The sequence below is a fragment of the Ambystoma mexicanum genome, chromosome 6q (genome assembly GCF_040938575.1).
Source record: "Ambystoma mexicanum isolate Mex_15411 chromosome 6q, UKY_AmexF1_1, whole genome shotgun sequence".
NCBI classification, from domain to species: Eukaryota; Metazoa; Chordata; class Amphibia; order Caudata; family Ambystomatidae; genus Ambystoma; species Ambystoma mexicanum.
The window spans coordinates 985,489,724-985,512,421 of record NC_090937.1 but is presented as its reverse complement, the minus strand read 5'-3'; positions in this window follow the sequence as shown (position 1 = coordinate 985,512,421).

The window sequence follows — 22,698 nt, the reverse complement described above, 5'->3', positions numbered from 1 at the left end:
GAACTCCGAAAGCCATTTATTTTCTTTTATCTCTATCCGCAAATCCGTAAAGGTTTATCGTGAGTCACGCGCTGTTCCTTTATGGTACACAGGGTGTTGGTTTTCGTTAAAAGAAGCACTTTTGTCGCACGTTGAACCGCAAGGCTGTTCCATCAAGGAGGCACTAGGCCAGCGTAAAGGTTGATATGTTGCTTCTAGCCACTAGTGCTGCATAAGGGCATATGGGCCCTTGGAGATCGTCCCATAAAATCATCAGGATTGTGCAGTTGTTTACATTAAGCTGCAGCTGGCGGTTAAAAAAAAACACCTGCCGGTGTCTGAAACTGGTGGCAGTAGCAAAAGGGAAGGCTATACCTGTTTTGAAAACATAACATTTATAATTAGTCTCGCCAGCCGATCTTTATTAATATTCATTTTATTTATCACGGCTGAGCTGAAACTATTTGCTTTCAAGGATAGTGCAATGGAGTATGTTTGGCTCTAAAATCAATGTGAAAACTAACAAAATAAATCGAGGTTAGTGCACAATGAGAAACGACTTTTTGTCTACATGCGTGTGGAATGTGGACCTGCATGCCCATGTGCCCGCTACAGGGACGATCCCACAAATGTTTTCCAAGCTCTTCATTCATTCATTTATTCATGCATCCATTCATTAATTCATCATTCTGGTATAAAAGCGTCTAAAGAGTTACTTACATTATATTTGCAATTTCCATTGTGTCTCTGCGTAATGCAGTCCGTAAATCCCACTGTGCTCTTGACAACGATTTTTCGTATACTGAACTAACATGAAACTCTGTCTAGTTTCAGAATTTTCTGCGTTATCGTCTCTTACGTTATTGCACCCCCCCCTTCAAATGAAGTTCTTTCAGCATGGTCCCTGTCTCTCAAGGTCAAAAAACAATAGAACCTTATACTGCCAGTGCGAGTTGTGGGCCTCTTTAGGGTGCGAGCTGAAAATCAAAGCCGCTGACCTTCACTAGAAATGAGCATACATTCTTTCTTTGCAACATCCCGTAGTAAAGCCATCTGTGAGAACTTGAAGTTTCGAATCCATCTATGTAGTGCGCCTCAATGTGCAAATGCAAACTGTCTTCTCTCCCATCTGCAACGGCTCGCTTGGCGCGTTCTAAGGCTCCCAATTTTGTCCTCGTTGTCTGCGAGCTTTGAAGCCCCAAAGAACCATAACTATTGAGACTTTAAATTTTTTGGGGAAGGTCAGGGAAAGTATAAAGTACCCGAGGAGTTGAGTTGAAAGTGAGATTTATTGTTTGTTTGTTTTATTATTTGCAATACGCAAGCCTCCCCTCGGTTAACAGGGCGCAGCATTTACAAGAGATTGCGAAAATTAGTTACATCAACAAAAATATATACATACACATATAGACAAGGTCAGCAATATGAGGTGAATAGAGAGAGAATTCAAAGATGACACCCAGGATGGTGAATGTAGGGGTTAGGGTTAGCGTACTTTGTATGCACACTGTACAATAACATTTATTTACAAAAAGACAATCGTATTACAATTATTTAAACCGGGATTTGTACTTCACAACCAGCTCTCCTTTGGGTGGACATGGCACAGTGGCAATGTTGGGTGGCAATGGATCAGTGCTCTGCACAGAAAAGTTCAAAATTCCATATCTGTTCTTCTCTAATACAGCAACAATAAGGCTTTTGACAAAGTCGAACTCCATTTCCTCATAGACTGGTTTGATCACCCATTGCTTACTTCTTTTTGAAAAGGCCTTAGTGTAGCGAGGCATCCTTACAATCCCCTTAGTCCTAGATTGTTCACGGCCGAGATTCTCATTATGAGCCAAGACCGCTAGTAGAGTCCTATGTCTCATGCCCTGTATGCTGAAATGCAAGCGCTTTGGCCTGTACTTTAGGCACATATTGTGGAACACCTCCAAACCTCCTGTATAACAGAATTCTGTCAGTCCCCTCGAATATCTTGATAGAGTTTTATCGAAAACAATCTTCTGAATGGCTTTGTGTGTCGGTGAAGATGGATTCAACCACTTCTTCTTCCGTGCCTCCACTGGGGACAAAGGGCCATGTTCACATTGGTGGAAATGTAGGTTTTCTGACCAGCGGTGCACGTTGGTACAGTGGTGCATCAGTGACCGCCATTTTTCAAGTAGTATTTCCACTGACCCTTCACAAGTTTTGGAGCTCCACCAAAGATGGTTGCTGATAGACTGGGACCACTCTGAAATACTTTCCAAACCTTTTTTTTTCCCTGCAGCCGAGATTTTCTTATTGATTGATTTAGCAAGATGCCATACGTCAAATTGATGTTTAATATGTGGGAACTGCTGTCTCATTGTCTTGGCAATTGAAACGTGTCTGTCCGTGGCTATGAGGTCGATGTGCATTCCCATCGATTGCAGATATTCCACTGATTTTATAAATCCTAGTTTCTCCATGGCCACTGAGGATGTACATTGTGTTACCTGCACGACCAACAAACTCACAATTTTCTTACTATCCATGTCCTGAAAGTGGTAGGTGCAGTACTTGGCAGAAAATCCAGGGCTGTCGCACTGTCCATCACCGGCTAGCCTGAATCGTTTGCCTTCGAATGTACTTGCTAGAGACAATTGTTCAATTTTCCAAGCATCACTAATGGCCGGAAACAGATAATCACGTTGGTATTTGTAGTACTGCGTTTTTGAAATGAAATGGAGTCCCACAAACTGAAAGAAAGACTCTAACTTTCTAAAACTGGAGCCACTAAAAAGTAATGCAGCTGCACACAGTAGATTGCCTGCTGGCAGTTTCCCCAGCATCGGTTGTGCAGACTATGAGAACGTATGATGTAATCTACAGGCGGCATGTATTGTGACGTTACTGCCTTGTTTTTGACGAGTCACATGAATCAATGGCTTCCCACACACTTTCCCTCTGATTGAATGGCCACATTTCAGCATACTTATAATATCCATCAAACAACTGTCGAATACTATGTATTTGCCCTCTTTCATTAGACTGTCATCCTGCGTCAAAGTTGTTTCGGCCTGTGACGTTGAGGACATATCACCACATTTGAAAGAAATATCGCTGCTATCAAGTTCTGATGCGTCGGTGAATGCTGCTGCTGGTTCATTCTCTGTCATTTCAACATCTGCTACTTCAACATTGATGGGAGAACACAACAATGTCGACAGCTTTTTTGGTGGCAATGTTTTGGCGGGTGTAGATTGTGTGAATTGACCTGCGACTACTTCAGAGCTATCTTCAATACATCCAGTATCATGTTGTTGCAGTGGTGCGGTCGTACTGTAGCAATGGTCCAATACAACTTTGCCGGATTCTCCGGACACATTCATTTCATTTTCTGTACATTGGACATGAGCATCCCGAGTCTCAACACGCCGCGTCTGAATTAATAGTTCCTCCATAGCCTCCATAGTGTAAATGGTCTGGCAAGCAACATCTCTCATTCGCTTCACTGTCTGTGTATGTATAGTTTGTAGACACACGGGTAACTAGAGGACAGATTTGAAAAGGGATGTTCAGTTTAAACACAAGATAAAGTATAGTAAAATTGACTGGAAAAAAACATAAAATAGTCCCCAGCACAAAACAAATTTCAAAAGTTATGAACTGTTTGTAACTAACCTTATTTTTGTTTCTTTTCTTTGCAACGTTTTTGACTCAACCTTCAACATCTGCACGCTGTTGCTCCGATACGTATCCGCATGTCTCCCTTCCTCTTGCGCTGCAACGACTATATTTTCTGTATCCGCATAGGCAGCACGGAATGAAACTCCATCGACTCCCTGAAACGTAGTATTTTCATTACTGTGTATCAAAATATTGTTAGCATAAAACACACGTGAGGACGAACACACATGTACATCTCAATAGCCAAACACGATTTAAACATTGTGTGGAACAATCAAACGACAAGTATTCGAGCTCTGATGACCTAGTTCGATGGAGCTGTCAGTATCCATACCTCTGGCTCTGCATGGACTGCCACGAATGATTGTATTGAAGAGGAGGCATCAGCAACTCCCTGAAACACAGTACTTGCGTTAGTATGGTTTTCAATATTGTAAACATAACACACACTTGGGGTCAACGGCACAGGTACATATAAAGAGATAACCACAAATGTTGCATTGTCTAAAAGAATCAAGGAATATTTAAATATGATCATATTTAATCGACTTATTTCTCCGATTTCTTTACATCTGCATCATCTAAATGGGATCTTGTGATTGTAGTGGAAGCTCCATCGTCTCCCTGAAACACAGTACTTGCGTTAATAGGGAAGAAAGTATAGCAAATGGAATCACATTATATGATCACGCTCGATGGAGCTGTCAGTAGCCATACCTCGTGCTGCTGAAGAATATTTAGGGCTGTTGTCAATGTGGTGCGCACTTCCGAAAGCTGTTGCGCCGATTCGTATCCGCATGGTCCCGCTTCCCCTGGAATTACTTGAATTTCAGGCTCTGCATCATGTGCGTGGGTTGACGCTTCAACAACTGCCTGAAACATAGAATTTGCATTAGTAAGGATTACAATATTGAAAACACAACACACACTTGGGGTCGACCGCACAGGTACATATCAATGGCTAACCACGAATGAAACATGGTGTACAACAATCAAACGACAAGTGTTCCAGTCCTGATGATCACGGTCGATGGAGCTTTCAGTATCCATACCTCGTGCTGCTGAAGAACATCTAGGGCTGTTGTCAATGTGGTGGACGCTTCAGCATCTCCCTGAAAGACAGTACTTGCATTAGCACGGATAACACTAATTATAACTGAAAACAAACACCAGGGGACGACAACTAAGGTGTATATCAAATGGAAAGCACTAACCAAACAATTGGTAAAATAATCACACGATACATAAAAACTATTACTTGAGATGCATAAAACAAGTCTGTAGCGGAATAGCCAAGTATGATTACCTGATACGTGCTAGAAGTGGTTGATAACTGCGAGCACGTCACGGAAGTAGAATGTTCTTGCTTCAGATTCAAGGGATAGTCAAGAAGTTGTAAAGGTAAATTATTGTTTGATAATGAAATGCCAATATTTAAAATTGCCATGTAAGGAGACAGAATACTTGAGTAATGCACAATATAGCACAGTTCCCTGTGCCCATATATAGATTTCGTTTGTGGGTTATGAAATCTAAATAATAATTGATAAATGTCATTATTCAAAAAGCTATACACTCAGATCAATGTCGAAAGTATTACAAATTGGAAACAACACCTAAAATATCAATGAATCCATTCGGCTACCTACACACTACCGCAAGGCCTAAAGCTAAAAACGGACACTTGACTCACCAGTGGCGGAAAGTGGATGAATAGAGTGGTAATAGCGTTTGCGAGCAATTTTGATGTCGATCGCCGTTTATTCTTCTTTGTTACCCAAGATGTGGTGCACATGTTCGAGGGAAAGTGCCGGCTGCAGATGCGGTATCGATTACCCCTCTTGTCCTCAAAGACTTGTTGGACTCTACTTTCCAGCTCATTCAGTGGATATCCACAATGTCTGACCCATTCTCTTATTCAAACAACAGTTTTCGGGAATACATGCATTGTAGTGCCTTCAGATTTAGCATGGGTCTTCGAAGGGCAACCGCTAATCGAACAGGCAGGCATTGTTGAAAATTCTGAAAAGTAAATATCAAGATTATTATAAAACCTTGATGAATAAAAATTTCATAAAAAAGTAAATGAACCATACCATGCTCAATGCAAGGTTTGTTTTGGTCGCCGGAACTATACCAGTTCATCATGTGCGGCTTAGTATTTGCATAAGTTACAGAGATTTTTTAAATTATGTGACTAAACTCTGAACATGTGACTCGTCCCTTGGATGTTCTGTCTTGCACAAAAAGGAAACATGCTTACATTATAGACTGGACCCCCGAAGGATGCAATTCGATGACAATTGACACATATGAAAATAAATAAATCTATTGATAGCATAACAATTGAAACTCAAGTCAATAGCAATGAGACCAATGACCATAGCTCTATTGGGTACTGTAATCGCAAATAGATAGAAATGTAAAAATGACCGAAATATGACTAGGATACATGGCCTTACCTTGACCAACAAACAGTTGGATTCAGCAGGCCGAGCAGTATGTTGCAGGAGAACAGGTAGATGGCCACATGTCGCACACTGATGAGTTTGTTCGAAGCGGTCACAGATAGCACGGCGGCGAGCAGATTAGCATAGATCTCAGTGCTTCTCAGGTAGAAGGTTCAGGAGTTGACTTGCAAAGCACAAAGATGTTCTCATGAGACATATCAAGTAGTTTATAAAGTATTAGAAACAGGCGTGTGTTTGTGAATGAATGACGTGTGTATGTTGTGGTATTATGTTTATTGCAGGGGGCGGCCTGCCTCAGAGGAGGCCTGCCTGGAGACACAGGGTCTGAGGAGGCCATGTGAGCGATGGCCCCTGGGTGTGGGATACCTTTTGAAGTGTACATGCTGTTTGGCACCTTGGCCGTTTACGCCTGTGACAGCCCCCCATGACAGCGCTCATCCCCGGTGCGAACCGCCTTTGATAGAGGGGGTGGGATGGATAGGCCTGGGGCGTGCAGATAAGCACAGGAAGACTGCTGAATGGAGACACACTTATGTTTATTGCAGGGGGGCGGCCTGGCTCAGCAGAGGCCTGCCTGGAGACACAGGGTCTGAGGAGGCCATGTGAGCGATGGCCCCTGGGCGTGGGATACCTTTTGAAGTGTACATGCTGTTTGGCACCTTGGCCGTTTGCACCCGTTACAGCCCCCCATGCCAGCGCTCATTCTCGGGTGCGAACCGCCTTTGATAGAGGGGGGTGGGATGGATGGGCCTGGGCCGTGCAGGCAAGTGTGTGGGAGCGAGGGGCCATCAGGCCCCTCTCATCCTTTACTTCTCAGTAGAAACTCGTACCGAGTGCCTCCAGTAGTGGGTTCGCCCCTTGCCCTTATGTGATAACTTTGGATGACATTCGCGTAGATGGGAACACTGAGCAGGACACGGGGCATCCATTTTTGTACCCCCTTTCCACTCCATCTTGGTGACCAGGCCTCACTGCGATAGTACAGCGCGCAGAGCACATGGCCCACACCCTCGTCCTCACTCTGACTGGAAAACTCCAGAGGTATTTGCAACAGCTAATAAATGTAACACATCACTCTTCCTCTGAGATCACGGTCCTGAATGTGAACCAGCCTGAACCAAGCACATAGCTCGTTCATCTCCACAAGCGTGTCCTTGCCCACGCGCCCTTGTCAGTGGAAACTTACTGCCATTCTGACCCTGTGTCCCTGCAAGGTATTCTCTTCATGTGCCAGACCACTGACCACGCCATGATGCCCACCTAGCAGATCCCCAACTAACATTAGACCCCTACTGCAGTATATCGTTGCCTATCAATAACAAATGCCACATACCGGAGATTCTTGTGAGCACAGACCCAAACTTCAAACAGTGTATTATAGTGGTGAAGACCCTTGACCTAAGGCCTGTATAATCCAATGTTAATTGATAGTATAGATACATGTGTGACTTTTATAGAGACATAACCGACTGAAAGACTTTGAACAAGTGTTATTTAGTGCATGCATTATTGATAATATATTATGTTAGCTTAGATAGTGACCACCCTGCTTCACAGCGACCTGACCTTCACCCATTCCGAGCACAGATGTCTGACGTCCATCCTTGAATGGAAACACACTTGATTCATTTAAAAAATCGAAACAATCGTTAAAATATATGTGGTGTTTTATTTTGGATCTTATTTTGATGACACAAAAATACAAGGCTTTAAACATTGTACAGGTCAGGTTGCAGCACAGTGAGAGAAAAACCCCTGTACTGACCGCTGTCACTCGGGAACGTTTATCTTATGGCACGAACGGCACAGGCGGGTATCACTCTTCGAACGCGATGTCCACGCCTCCCGTGAAGCCACCATGTAAAGGAACGATAGGCCACCAGCTGTACCACATGTGAAAAAGAATGAAACAAACTTTTTAAATGACCAAGATAAGTTTAATAAACATTTGTTGTCAATGACAATTCTTGTAACTAAGGGCATTCTGCTCGGACAAATGCTATCTAGACACTGCACACTATTGAACGATTTTCATGCGTTACAATGATATGTATATGTAATTTTGGATATAGTAGAAGACCATGAAATAGGAGTGGCATGACAAGCAGAGTATACTTACTCGTTACTCAGATTACAAGGACGAACAGTTGCACGAAGTTCGTGCATAAGCACCATCATTATCCTCAACACGGACCGTGTGAGGCAGGCTGCCCTGAAGTCTGGCAGCTCGGTGAGGCATTGCGGTCGTGGCTTGCCTTCCGAAATGTAGGCCACGCATCCCGAGTTTTCACAGCAGCAGCAGTTCTCGTCCTCGGTTGACATTAGCTCGCACCGATTGCATGTGCACCAGGTGGAAACACCGTCCATGCGACTAGGTCCAGGCTCTTCAGCTGATGAATCGTCCTCCCAACTGCCGTGCAAAGACCCATCGTTTTTGCGTGTTTCCCTTTCCAGTAGTTCCTCCTCGGTATACTCGGGCTCGTACATGTAGGGCATTATTGTAGCCATTGTGTGTTAAACAAACTAAAATAATTTATAGTGGTGGTACTGGTATCTGTTCACACGGGCTACAAGCAACGAAAGTAGCTGACCAGAGCACAGAAACGAGTCACAGAATACTCAAAGTAACACAGAGAGAGGAATGGAATCGAAAATCTGCTGCTGTGTGTTGTGAAACGGTCTGTTTATACTTATTGAGGAAAGAGGCGTCCTGCCATTTCCATGGCGACACGTCATTAGCTGAAGCGCAGCGAATGTTGACACGAGACGTGCTTTGGTGTTGTAAAATGGGCAGTACGCATCTGCTGATGACAGGCTCAGGGGCGGGGGATATGATTTAGTGCTGCAAAAGTAGGTCAGCCAGGGCGATGGGGGAAATGATAGGATTATCACAAAATGGCAGCTCCCTGATGCCTGTTTTCGCGTGCGTGTAATGGCCGAAAACTCGGGTAAGGTCCATAGGAATTTTTTCTAAAATCGAGCGACTTAGGCTTAAAAACACATGGCCGACCCGTAGGGGCAATAAACATTTTTGACCGAACCATTCCTTTGAGGAGTCCAGTCTACGTGATTAGATGCATTCAGGTAGTTCAGGTTTCGAACAGAAGGGATGTGACCAAGCAGTTCGGGCTGGATTGCCCGTTTTTGGGTGAGACCAAGGCATATTTGCATATGGTCTTTTCCCTTTTGTAATGGCTTGGCAGGAAAATAATGGTGGTCTGGAGGGTTGCCCAGAGCAATGTCAGAGGTTAAGATTAATTTTAAACCTTCCAGCCTTCACCTCTTTTGTTTTGCTGGAGTCACCCAGAATGGGACAGTTATGTCCAGACCTGGGTACTAAGCCTGCTGGGCCTAGAGGACCAAGCGACTCCTCACTGATGAGGTCCAAGGAGGCCGAAAAATGTTTAGGGATGCTTGTGCTCTCATGCAGAAGGGATGTGACCAAGCAGTTCAGGCTGGACTGCCCTTTTTGGGGTGGGACCAAGCCAGATTTGCATATGGTCTTTCTGCTTTTGTAATGGATTGGCAGGCAAAGAACAATGTTCTGGAGGGGATTGTCTGGAGGGTTTCCCGGGATGGGTATACCCAGACGTGTGTCCCTTGCCTGCTGGGCCAAGAGACCCAAGATTCTCCTCACTGAGCCCCAAGGAGGCTGAAACATGTTTTGAGATGCTTGTGGTCTCGTGCAGAAGGGATTTGACCAAGGAGGTCAGGCTGGACTGCCCCTTTTGGGGTGAGACCAAGCCAGATTTGCATATGGTATTTCCCCTTCTGTAATGGCTTGGCAGACGAAGAACGATGGTCTGGAGGGTTGCCCAGAACAATGTCAGAGGGTAAGATTAATTCTAAACCTTCCAGCCATCACCTTTTTTGTTTCGCTGTCGTCACCCCAAGTGGGATGGGTATGCCCAGCCGTGTGTCCCGTGCCTGCTGGGTCTAGAGACCTAAGCTACTCCTCACTGATGAGGCCCAAGGAGGCTGAAACATGTTTGGGGATGCTAGTGGTCTCGTGTGGCAGGGCTGTGACCATGCAGTTTGGGCTGGACTGCCCCTTGTGGGGTGGGACCAAGCCAGATTCGCATATGGTATTTCCCCTTTTGTAATGGATTGGCAGGTGAAGAACGATGGTCTGGAGGGGATTGTCTGGAAGGTTTCCCGGGATAGTTATGCCCATATGTGTGTCCCTTGCCTGCTGGGCCTATAGACCCAAGCTACTCCTCACTGATGAGCCCCAAGGAGACTTAAACATGTTTGGGGATGCTTGTGGTCTCATGCAGAAGGCATGTGACCAAGCAGTCGGGCTGGACTGCCCCTTTTGGGGTGAGACCAAGTCAGATTTGCATATGGTCTTTTCCCTTAAGTAATGGCTTGGCGAAGAACGGTAGTCTGGAGGGTTGCCCAGTGCATTGCCAGAGGTTAAGATTAATTCTAAACCTTCCAGCCATCACCTCTTTAATTTTGCTGCAATTTCCAAATAGACATTTGTGTGTGACGGTAAGAAGTCGTAAAGTTATCCAAGCCTCCACAGGTAACTAATAAAGTACGCACCTGGCCTGTGAGATGTGCGCTCTTCTTCGTAGTGCTTCAACCACTCACAGTGCACTATTCTGTATCACTTGTAATTTAGCAATACCTCCATTGTTTATTGCATGAAACAAGCTACCACAACAATCCATTTTAGCTACGATGATTGCCCTCGCTATATTAGCACAATTTTCCTTAGTTTAAAAAGATCTGATTTGACTCAGCAGCTTAAAATGGTATGCTGAAGTCAAAACAACTTTATTAACGTTTCCTTCATGGACATTTCTGAGTCTAAATAAACGCCTAAGATTTTTACTTTGTTTGTCATAGCGATGGTACAACCTGCAATAAGGAAGTCTGTATACTCAGAGCCTAATTTCTTTAGTCTGAAGACAGTGAGCGCTAGTATAAACTTATAGTATAGTCTTAGAGTCATTTAAATCAGCTCGTTATGAGCCATCCATTGTTGAATAAGGGGGTATACCTCATTGATGACTCCAGAGTCCTTCTAATCTACTGAAATGGGGGTAAAGCACTGAATGTCATCAGCATAGTTAGTATAGGTTATTGATAAACACAACCCTTGTGGCACCCTGAAAGGCACGTTGACAGTATCTGCTGCTTCAGCCCCTTTAAACATTCTAGTCGAACGATCAGACAGGAAGGAGGGAACCCACTTGGCCACCAAGGGCGAAATAAATTTGCTCAGTGCAACAATCTGTTGGCCAGGATAGTGGGCTCAACTAGATCAAAAGTGGCCGATAAATGAAATAGCACCAATAAAACAATGCCACCTTTATCCATGACCTGCAGAATGTTATTTATCAAAACCAACATGGCTGTCTCAGTGACATGTGCTTGCCTGAAACATGATTGACTTTTACCTAAAATGTTCTGTTTATTGAGATGTTCCTGGACTTGGATATCCACAGCCCAAGATTTTCAGAAGAAACGGTACATTGGTAATAGGTCTAAAATGTGCTGTAATATTAGGATCCAGAGTGGGCTTTTTGGGTAGCGGTGTGATTCAGGCCAGTTTAATAAGATCCTTCACAAATCCCTGTACAAAAGAGCTATTAATAAACTTTGTAATGCGAGGGATCAGCAATGGAGCACAGGTTTTGACCAAGATGGCTGGCAGTCATGACCCTTGCTGGTTGCCCTGTATCTCATAGGTTCGAAGTTGCTCTTCCTCTCTTCTTCTTTTATTGGGCTTTGGCCATAGCAGTACTAAATATTCAAAAAGCTGAAAATGCATTTTCCTCTTACAAACCCAGTTCAGGTTGAAAAGCTCAAGGTCCTGCGTGAAAGCCTGCTATAGGGAGTTGGTCTGGAAATGACAGAGTTGGAGGTTTCACTCAGCATATGCTGCGCTTGCTTCCGTGTGGATCCTTTACCTGCTCTGTATGCCCTCACATGTACAGCAGTCCTGATGAAATATGTGTGTTTTGAATCACAGAGCATATAGCAGTGCTGGGTGTCCGGTGAAAGGGTCGACTACAAAGGATTGAATGGTCAAAGGAACGACGCAATAGGGCCGAAAACAAAAGGATCAAATTTTTTTTTAATTATATATTTTTGGGGGAGGGTTTCGTTTAGGGAAAAAAGTGTTTTTTACCACAAAAACGTGGGTTGGGGGGGGGACCCCCCCAAAAAAAAAGAAAAATGTAAAAAACAAAAAAAAAGTTTCGATCCTTTTGTTTTCAGTCATTTTGCGTTGATCCTTTGACCATTCGATCCTTTGTAGTCGATCCTTTGACCTATAACCGCAGTGCTGGTGGTAAGTGAAACGTGCTGGTGGTAAGTGGAACGCCAGGTCAACTATTATACAATTAAAAGAGGCTACCTGCATCTTAAAGACACATATCTGCTTCAGATGCACTAACTCAGTGAGCAATTAACTGGATTGGAACAAGCAAGTTAAGCATTGATCTATGCAGGAGGATTATTAATCCAGAATGTCTGGTTTTCCTGTAATCTTATTTATTTTCTACCCACCTCTCTCCAGCTGTGTGCATTCCTAGAAAGTATGTGTCATTGTCCCCTTTGCGGCCTTACAATTCCACTCTTGAATCCCCATCACACGCATGTCTTTAGAACATGACTTAATATGGGGGTCATTACGAGTTAGGCGGTAAGGGGTTAACCCCTTACTGCCCCATTACGAGTCTGCTCGCGGGAACCCGCTAAGGACGCCTGTATTTACCAGGCGCCCTTAGCGGGTCCCGCGAGCGGACCAGGGTGCTAACAACGGGCCCGTTATTAAGGGGCCCGTTGTTAGCACCCTCCCCATTCCCATTGAGCCCTATGGGGGCTCGAATGGGAATGGGGATCGGTTCCTTGAATGAGGAATTAACGGGCCCTCCAAGGTCGGAATGGCCCGGTAATTCCTCAATCAAGGAACCCGGACCTGGTACCCTGTAAGGGGGTAGCCATGCCACTAATAGCGGCATGGTTACCTCCTACCTTGTAATGACCTCCATTGTCTTATCTTAAGCCATTCCTCCCTGTTGATAGTTACACCCAATTCCTCCACCATTTAGTCTAAGTTCCAAAATCTACTGCTCCTTTTCCCCCTGGCTTCGTCCCCCTATCAACTTGCTTCACCCTTATTTAGTGCACCTGATGGAATCTCTGTGGCAATTTTATTTCCGGATTTAACAACAAAGGCACATTCACATAGAAGTATGGCTGCAGCCTTATTATTTCTGACAGTTTTAGGGGGTCATTACGAGGTAGGGCATAAGGGGTTAACAGTGCCGGAGCTGTCAACTGCTTACCACCTCATTACAAGTTCTGCTCGTGGGACCCGCTAAGGACGCCTGGTTAAACCAGGCGTCCTTAGCGGGTCCCGCGAGCAGACCAGGGTGCTAACAACGGGCCCGTTATTAACGGGCCCGTTGTTAGCACTCTCCCCATTCCCATTGAGTCCTACAGGGGCTCAATGGGAATGGGGATGGGTTCCTTGAATGAGGAATTACTGGGCCCTCCAAGGTCGGAATGGCCCGGTCATTCAAGGAACCCGGACCAGGTACCCGATAAGGGGGTAGCCATGCCTCTAATAGCGGGATGGTTACCTCCTACCTCATAATGACCCCCTTACTCATTCCTTGCTTGGGCCTTTAGTGGTGTGGAACATTTTTCCCAGTAGTTTGCCTCTTGTGTACAGTGGTGAGGCCAGTGGTACTGGTGATGCCACCATCCATTCCGTGTCTAACGCTCAGGACAAGTTTGTATCGGTTGCCCTTTCCCATTTTCCAGTCTCAGACAACAATAAGCAACTCTGCGCCAACTTCATCCACCCCTGTTAGGGGCTGCCAACATCACCACTTCGAGGAAGGTCACGGCAAGCCCCTTGGCTAAGTACTGCAACGCCATGTATGATACAATTGTGAGGTTGTTTGCCTTACCCCATAGGGACATATTCAACAAAGCACACATGCCCAGGTCCTGTTTGATCCAGGTCAGTACTGGCTCCAAATTAGTATGGAATAATTTAGCACTGTATCTCGAGAAGATAATGCACTGACATTTAACCCCTTAAGTTACAGGCTATTATGCAAGTCTATGTAAAAAGGACGAGCATACTCGAGGAAGACGCAGTCCATTTCAGCTGCCAAAACCATCCATGACACAATCTATAGATAGTGTCCGGACTCCAGATTGATGGCAGTTAACTCTATACCAGAGAGCTTGTTATTATTTCTAATAACCTTTGAGTTTGACACCTCTACAAACAACAGGACATCATCCACAGTAAATCCTTGTACTGTGAGTATTCCAACCGAAACACTTTCAGGGTAATTCATAGATTTCAGCGCAGAGGCAGCGCAAGCGAGCAGCGCAGAGAGCTAGTATGCGCCAGCTTGTGCCAGCCGTGTGCGCTAAACAACATTCTGGCGCACAGCGTATTCATGGAATATCAAAGCCATTTTGAGCGTTGGCGCAGAGAACATCCCGCAGCGCAGTTACGCCTCCAGAAATGCCCCTTGCACAAGAATAAGGCATTGAAATCCCCACTGCAGCGCAAAGGGCCGTGCTGACCCTGGATCAGCTAACAGGGCCGCTACACTGCAATCGCACGAGCGGGGAACGTGTATTTCTAGGGTGCGCTGGAATTATCACACGCGATAGGCCTTGGGCAAGTGGGGTACGTGTATTTGTGGGGTGCGTGGGAGGTTTCACACGCGATAGGGCTTGTGCGAGCGGGGTACATGTATTTTGGGAGTGCGCAGGAAGTTTCACACGCAATAGGCCTTGGGCGAGCGGAGTATGTGTATTTGTGGGGTGCATGGGAAGTTTCACATGCGATAGGGCTTGTGTGAGCAGGGTACGTGTATTTCTGGGGTGCGTGGGAAGTTTCACACGCGATAAGCCTTGGGCGAGCGGGATACATGTTTTTGTGGGGTGCACGGGAAGTTTCACACGCGATAGGCCTTGGGCGAGCGGGCTACGTGTATTTGTAGGGTGCGCAGGAAGTTTCACACACGATAGGCCATGGGCGAGCGGGGTATGTGCATTTGTGGGGTGCGGGGGAAGTTTCACATGCGATAGGGCTTGTGCGAGCGGGGCACGTGTATTTCTGGGGTGCGCTGGAAGTGTCACACGTGATAGGGCTTGTGCGAGCGGGGTATGTGTATTTCTGGGGTGCGCAGGAGGTTTCACACGCGATAGGCCTTGGGCGAGCGGGGTACGTGTATTTGTGCGGTGTGCAAGAAGTTTGACACGCGATAGGACATGGGCGAGCGGGGTACATGTATTTGTGGGGTGCGCGGGAAGTTTCACACGTGATAGGCCTTGGGCGAGATGGGTACGTGTATTTGTGGGGTGTGCGGGAAGTTTCTCACGCGATAGGGCTTGTGCGAGCGGCGTACGTATATTTCTGGGGTGCGCGGGAAGTTTCACACGGGATAGGCCAAGGGCGAGCGGGGTACGTGTATTTGTGGAGTGTGCGGGAAGTTTCACATGCGATAGGCCATGGGCGAGCGGGGTATGTGTATTTGTGTGGTGTGCAGGAAGTTTCACATGCAATAGGCCTTGGGCAAGCGGGGTACGTTTATTTGTGGGGTGTGCGGGAAGTTTCACATGTGATAGGGCTTGTGCGAGTGGGGTACGTGTATTTCTGGGGTGCGCGGGAAGTGTCACATGCGATAGGGCTTGTGCGAGCAGGGTACGTGTATTTCTGAGGTGAGGGGGAAGTTTCACACGCGATAGGCCTTGGGCGAGCGGGGTACATGTATTTGTGGAGTGCGCGGGAAGTTTCACATGCGATAGGCCATGGGCGAGTGGGGTACATGTATTTGGGGGTGCGCAGAAAGTTTCACATGTGATAGGCCTTGGGCGAGTGGGTTACGTGTATTTTTGGGGTGCGCGGGAAGTTTCACACGCATAGGCCTTGGGCGAGCGGGGTACGTGTATTTGTGGGGTGCGCGGGAAGTTTCACATGCGATAGACCATGGGCGAGCGGGGTATGTGTATTTGTGGGGTGCGCAGGAAGTTTCACACGCGATAGGCCATGGGCGAGTGGGGTACGTGTATTTCTGTGGTGCGCTGGAAGTTTCACACGCGATAGGCCATGGGCGAGCGGGGTACATGTATTTGTGAGGTGCACGGGAAGTTTCACACGCGATAGGCCTTGGGTAAGTGGGGTACGTGTATTTGTGGGGTGCGTGGGAAGTTTCACACGCGATAGGGCTTGTACGAGTGGGGTACGTGTATTTTGGGGGTGCGCGGGAAGTTTCACACGCGATATGCGATGGGCGAGCGGGGTATGTGTATTTCTGGGGTGCGCGGGAAGTTTCACACGCGATAGGCCTTGGGCGAGCGGGGTACGTGTATTTGTGGGGTGCGTGGGAAGTTTCACACATGATAGTCCTTGGGCGAGCGGGGTACGTGTATCTGTGGGGTGCGCAGGAAGTTTCACATGCGATAGGGCTTGTGCGAGCGGGGTACATGTATTCATGGGGTGCGTGGGAAGTTTCACACGTGATAGAGCTTGCACAAGCGGGGTACGTGTATTTCTGGGGTGCGCGGGAAGTTTCACACGTGATAGGCCATGGGCGAGCGGGGTACGTGTATTTTTGGGGTGCGCGGGAAGTTTCACACGTGATAGGCCTTGGGCGAGCGGGGTACGTGTATTTGTGGGGTACGCAGGAAGTTTCACACGCGATAGGCCATGGGCAAGCAGGATACGTGTATTTGTGGGGTGTGTGGGAAGTTTCACACGCGATAGGCCATGGGCGAGCGGGGTACATGTATTTGTGAGGTGCACGGGAAGTTTCACACGCGATAGGCCTTGGGTAAGTGGGGTACGTGTATTTGTGGGGTGCGTGGGAAGTTTCACACGCGATAGGGCTTGTACGAGTGGGGTACGTGTATTTTGGGGGTGCGCGGGAAGTTTCACACGCGATATGCGATGGGCGAGCGGGGTATGTGTATTTCTGGGGTGCGCGGGAAGTTTCACACGCGATAGGCCTTGGGCGAGCGGGGTACGTGTATTTGTGGGGTGCGTGGGAAGTTTCACACACGATAGTCCTTGGGCGAGCGGGGTACGTGTATCTGTGGGGTGCGCAGGAAGTTTCACATGCGATAGGGCTTGTGCGAGCGGGGTACATGTATTCATGGGGTGCGTGGGAAGTTTCACACGTGATAGAGCTTGCACAAGCGGGGTACGTGTATTTCTGGGGTGCGCGGGAAGTTTCACACGTGATAGGCCATGGGCGAGCGGGGTACGTGTATTTTTGGGGTGCGCGGGAAGTTTCACACGTGATAGGCCTTGGGCGAGCGGGGTACGTGTATTTGTGGGGTACGCAGGAAGTTTCACACGCGATAGGCCATGGGCAAGCAGGATACGTGTATTTGTGGGGTGTGTGGGAAGTTTCACACGCGATAGGCCATGGGCGAGCGGGGTACGTGTATTTCTGGGGTGCGCAGGAAGTTTCACACGCGATAGGCCATGGGCGAGCGGGGTACATGTATTTGTGGGGTGCGTGGGAAGTTTCATACGCGATAGGCCTTGGGCGAGTGGGTTACGTGTATTTTTGGGGTGCGTGGGAAGTTTCACACGCGATAGGGCTTGTGCGAGCGGGGTACATGTATTTTGGGGGTGCGCAAGAAGATAGGCCTTGGGCGAGCGGGGTACATGTATTTGTGGGGTGTGCGGGAAGTTTCACACGTGATAGGGCTTGTGCGAGCAGTGTACGTGTATTTCTGGGGTGCGCAGGAAGTTTCACACGCGATAGGCCATGGGCGAGCGGGGTACGTGTATTTGTGGAGTGTGCGGGAAGTTGCACCCGTGATAGGCCTTGGGCGAGCGGGGTACGTGTATTTGTGGGGTGTGCGGGAAGTTTCACACGTGATAGGGCTTGTGCGAGCAGTGTACGTGTATTTCTGGGGTGCGCAGGAAGTTTCACACGCGATAGGCCATGGGCGAGCGGGGTACGTGTATTTGTGGAGTGTGCGGGAAGTTACACACGCGATAGGCCATGGGCGAGCGGGGTACGTTTATTTGTGGGGTGTGCGGGAAGTTTCACACGTGATAGTGCTTGTGCGAGTGGGGTACGTGTATTTCTGGGGTGCGCGGGAATTGTCACATGCGATAGGGCTTGTATGAGCAGGGTACGTGTATTTCTGAGGTGCGGGGGAAGTTTCACATGCGATAGGCCTTGGGCGAGCGGGGTACATGTATTTGTGGGGTACGCGGGAAGTTTCACATGCGATAGACCATGGGCGAGCGGGGTACATGTATTTCTGGGGTGCACGGGAAGTTTAACACGCGATAGGCCTTGGGCGAGCGGGGTACATGTATTTGTGGGGTGCGCGGGACGTTTCACATGCGATAGGCCATGGGCGAGCGGGGTACGTGTATTTCGGGGGTGTGCGGGGAGGTTTACATGCATTTTTGCTAGCACGGGAGGGGTACGTGTACTTCTGGTGTGCCCACAACATAGGGGAATACCCTGCACCCCTGGCCAAGCCCCGCAGGCAGCCCATCCACCCTGGCCATGCCATCCAGCCACCCCACATGTCACCATGCACAAGTGATCACCGACACATGTCCCCCTGTACTCCCACCCACCCAGCAGTGACAGGCACCTGCCAGTAGGCCCCGACTCATGTCCCCCCTCCCACTCAAAATAACAACAGGGTCAATTACTGTAAACAAGAGGGCATGGACAAGCCGTTGGGTTCTATTAAACTGTTAAGTCGCTCTCTTCAACGGTGCTTTGCTCAGCAACCGCTCACAGGTATTTACAGGGCACGTTGCCCCTTGTTGCAAGTACTCTCTCTGATGCTTGATGCCTCGTGTCTAAGACATTGTTTTGGTTTTTCAGCAGCGGTGCCTGCCAGCAATTGATCTGACCTCCTCCAGCACACCAGTTGTGCACTGAGGTAACAGCCTTTTGCACTGCCCTTGCAGGGCTCACAGCATGTACCCCCTTTGGGAGAGGGCCCTTGCACCTCCCCAGATCCAGCCCCCCCCTCCCTTCACTTTGGATGATGAGTTTAGTCCACTGGTGTCCAGGCACCTTCACTCTCTTGTTATATTTAGTGTACCATTCTTTGGACTTAGTTATCTCACGCTCTAGTCGGGGCTTTTGAATCCCCCTTCCCTCCCCTTTCCCTTGGCTATATTCCCACTTTAAACTACATGTTCTATCCCCCCCCCCCCCATTTTTGTGTGCCCCTGCAGGAGATCCCTGACTTAGTTCAGTAATTCTGAACTTTTTGGATTTGCTCTATACATTGAATCTTGGTCCTGACGAAGATGGCATCATTTCTTCACGCCATTGAAACCGGTCGACCCCAGTGGTCATGAGGGCTCTCATGACCCATTGCAAATATCTCGAGTACAAGGAAGAAGATATTGTGACTTTAAACCATTCCTGCGCATACTCAGAAGGAAAAGATGTGTACTTTTTATAAGAGCCTTCTTAATCCTCACGGCCCCTTGGCCTATTTTACCTCACCAGGCTTTTCCGCACTTTTGAACTACAAGTATCTCCGATTTGATGTGACCTATGGGAATGATTAAAAGACTGACACGCAAAAAGGAATACGAATAGGTGACCTGTTATCAGGTCGTTTAGATTACATCAAGGCCACTTCAGAATCCAATTCTAAGTTCTGGACAGTGCTGAAAGAACCAAAGTGGATTTGCCTCCCCTTCCAACACTCCCTTCCCTAGACTTCAGTCTGAGCAAATTGTATCACCAGTTTTCCTGTTCACAGAAACCAATGAATTGCTCTCCCCGACCCACTCACCCACCCAGCAGTGACAGTCACCTGCCAGCAGGCCCCGACTCATGTCCCCCTGCACCCCCACCCACCCAGCAGTGACAGGCACCTGCCAGCAGGCCCGACTCATGTCCCCCCACCCACTCACCCACCCAGCAGTGACAGTCACCTGCCAGCAGGCCCCGACTCATGTCCCCCTGCACCCCCACCCACCCAACAGTGACAGGCACCTGCCAGCAGGCCCCGACTCATGTCCCCTTGCACCCCCACCCACCCAGCCGTGACAGGCACCTGCCAGCAGGCTCCGACTCATGTACCCCCCAACACCTCATGACGATCCACAATCATGGGCCTTATGGCCACCCAAATCACACCCCACGGCACCCCAGTCCAAACACACAACCAGGTATGACATCCACCCCACAATGAAATCCCCATCACATGATACATCCCAAATGGCAAGTATGCACATCAACATATTTCCGTCACACCCACACAATGGGTGCATGTGATTGAGAAAACACACATTGTGACATGCATGAAACCAAAGAGAGAATACCACACATTGAAGTAGGAAATAAAAATGTATTAAACACAAAAGCAAGGTAATGAAATGAAACACACAAAAATGGAACTAAATAACGAAAAGCTGCATGTCCAAAATATAAACCAAAAATGCATGATAGCAAAATCCAAAGCAATCCAAAAGCACATGTCCAAAGTGCCTGTCCGGTAAAACAAATCCAAAGTGAAAAAACAATAAAAAACCATTGATCCATGGAAAAAAAATAAGAAGCCAAATCCATTGTCGAACTATTTACATAGTACAAATCCAGGGTCCATGTGCCCAATCATTGAAATGAAACCTATAAAAAAAAACTAACGAAGAACTATATACAAAAATGTGGGCCATTGTCCAAGCGCCCCAGCAGAAATAAAAACAGAAAGGAAACTTAACACTAACTAACTATATACAATGGTGGCGGGCAAGTCCTACGGCTCACTCTGTGATGTCCCGGGCCAGGGCATCATCGAACTCCATGTCGATGTGCTGCAGGCGGGCCTCTTCCCTGGCCCTGAGGTCTCGCAGGGATAACGCCATGTTCACCTCCAACTCCCTGCGAGTTGCCTCGAGGCACTCAGTCCGCCTCAATGCCCGGCACATGGAGAACTCTGCCCTGACCATGGTGAGCCGGGCCTCTTCCGCCCGCCGCCAGCTCCGCATCTATCCGCTGGACCAACCGCCGCCACACGGAAGACACTCCCATTCCAGGGTCCTCCTGCCCTCCGGCCGATGCCTGCCCCTCTGATGTTGATGCCCCGAGCCATCATCCCTCCCACCTTGAGCCTGCTGCTGCTGTCTATGTGCCCTGGACGATGATGCTGGCACATCCTCCATCTGCTGGTCTCCAGTTGGTGGGGTGTCCACCCCTGCTGGACCTCCGGCTCCCGACTGTGGAAGGGATGGGAGCTCCACCAAGCTGGCTGTGTTGGTCGGGCCAGGTCCACAGGGGGCCCTGGTGGAATCTGGGCCGGAAGACGGCAGGGAGAAAAAAAGGACACTGTCGCATAGTCTCCACAGAGGAGGAGAGGGCCGCCAGAGTGGTCGACACATGTAGGAACCCTCCAACCAGGGCCCCTCCCAACTGTGCCACGTTGCCACGCAGCTCTTCGTGATGGCGTGCGTGGTCCCCCAGGAAGCACGCACGTCATCACGAATGACACGTGTGCGCAACGCAACATCAATCAGGACGGAACCCATACGGTCATGGGTCTCCTCGTCCGCATGTAGTGGAGTGTCAGATGACATGGGCCTCCCCCCTACCTGCGGACGGGCCTGGGACGGGGCATCCCTGCTGGTGCATGGTGTTGCAGTCACAGGGTCAGGGACAGTGACATGCATAGGCCCCTCCGCGGCAACCTGTGCTCCCTCCTGCCCCTGCCCCTGGACTGCACCACTTGCACCAGTGGTACTACCCCCACCAGGCCCCATGTGCGGCTCAGTAGTGGCCTCCTCCTCCTATGTGGAGACCACCAACCTGGATGTCTCCGCACCATCTTCTGCCATTGCAAGCCCCTGTGGGGGCTCACTCGGCCCTTCCACTACAGCCGTAGTGGCAGATGCGGCACCAGTCCCCTCACTCTCAGATGATGGCAATTCCTGGGAGGGTGGCTGGGCCTTGCGTCACCGCCCAGTGGAGGCATCCCTGCTGCTTTGCTGCACAGCGCTGTCTCCGCCCTCTTCTTCACTCAACGCTGCGTAGAGGGAGACAGAGAACACAAGCATCAGGGTACTGCACAATAGTACCCTAGACAGGAAGCAATAACACATGAGTGGAACTGTCAAACGTCACTTCCATCCTGTCCCTCCACAACACATGGGTCAATGTAGACACCACACATGCAGAAACACACACGGCGCATGCAATCAACATCAGCATCCATGTACAAGGGCCTCTATTGACAGAAATGTTGGCTTCAAACTCACATGCATCATGGCTCATACTGATCCCATGCACACACATCACCAGAGGGTCACGCATCAGGGCTTGTACACCAAAGACACAGTGGATACAAGGAAGACTAGTCTGCATAAGTGAATCAACACATCGTCACGGAAATGTGTCATACATCCATGGCGTTTCAAAGTCACACACACACTTCTCAGACACACAGACATGTACATGAGAGCAGCACCCATCTCTCACACCCCATCCATGTCCAAGAACAGAGACAGGCATGCATTCATGCATGCATTCTGCATGCTGCTCCCCATGTTGCATTGGAACACATGCACCATCCATGAGGTTCACGCATGACTGGTCTCACA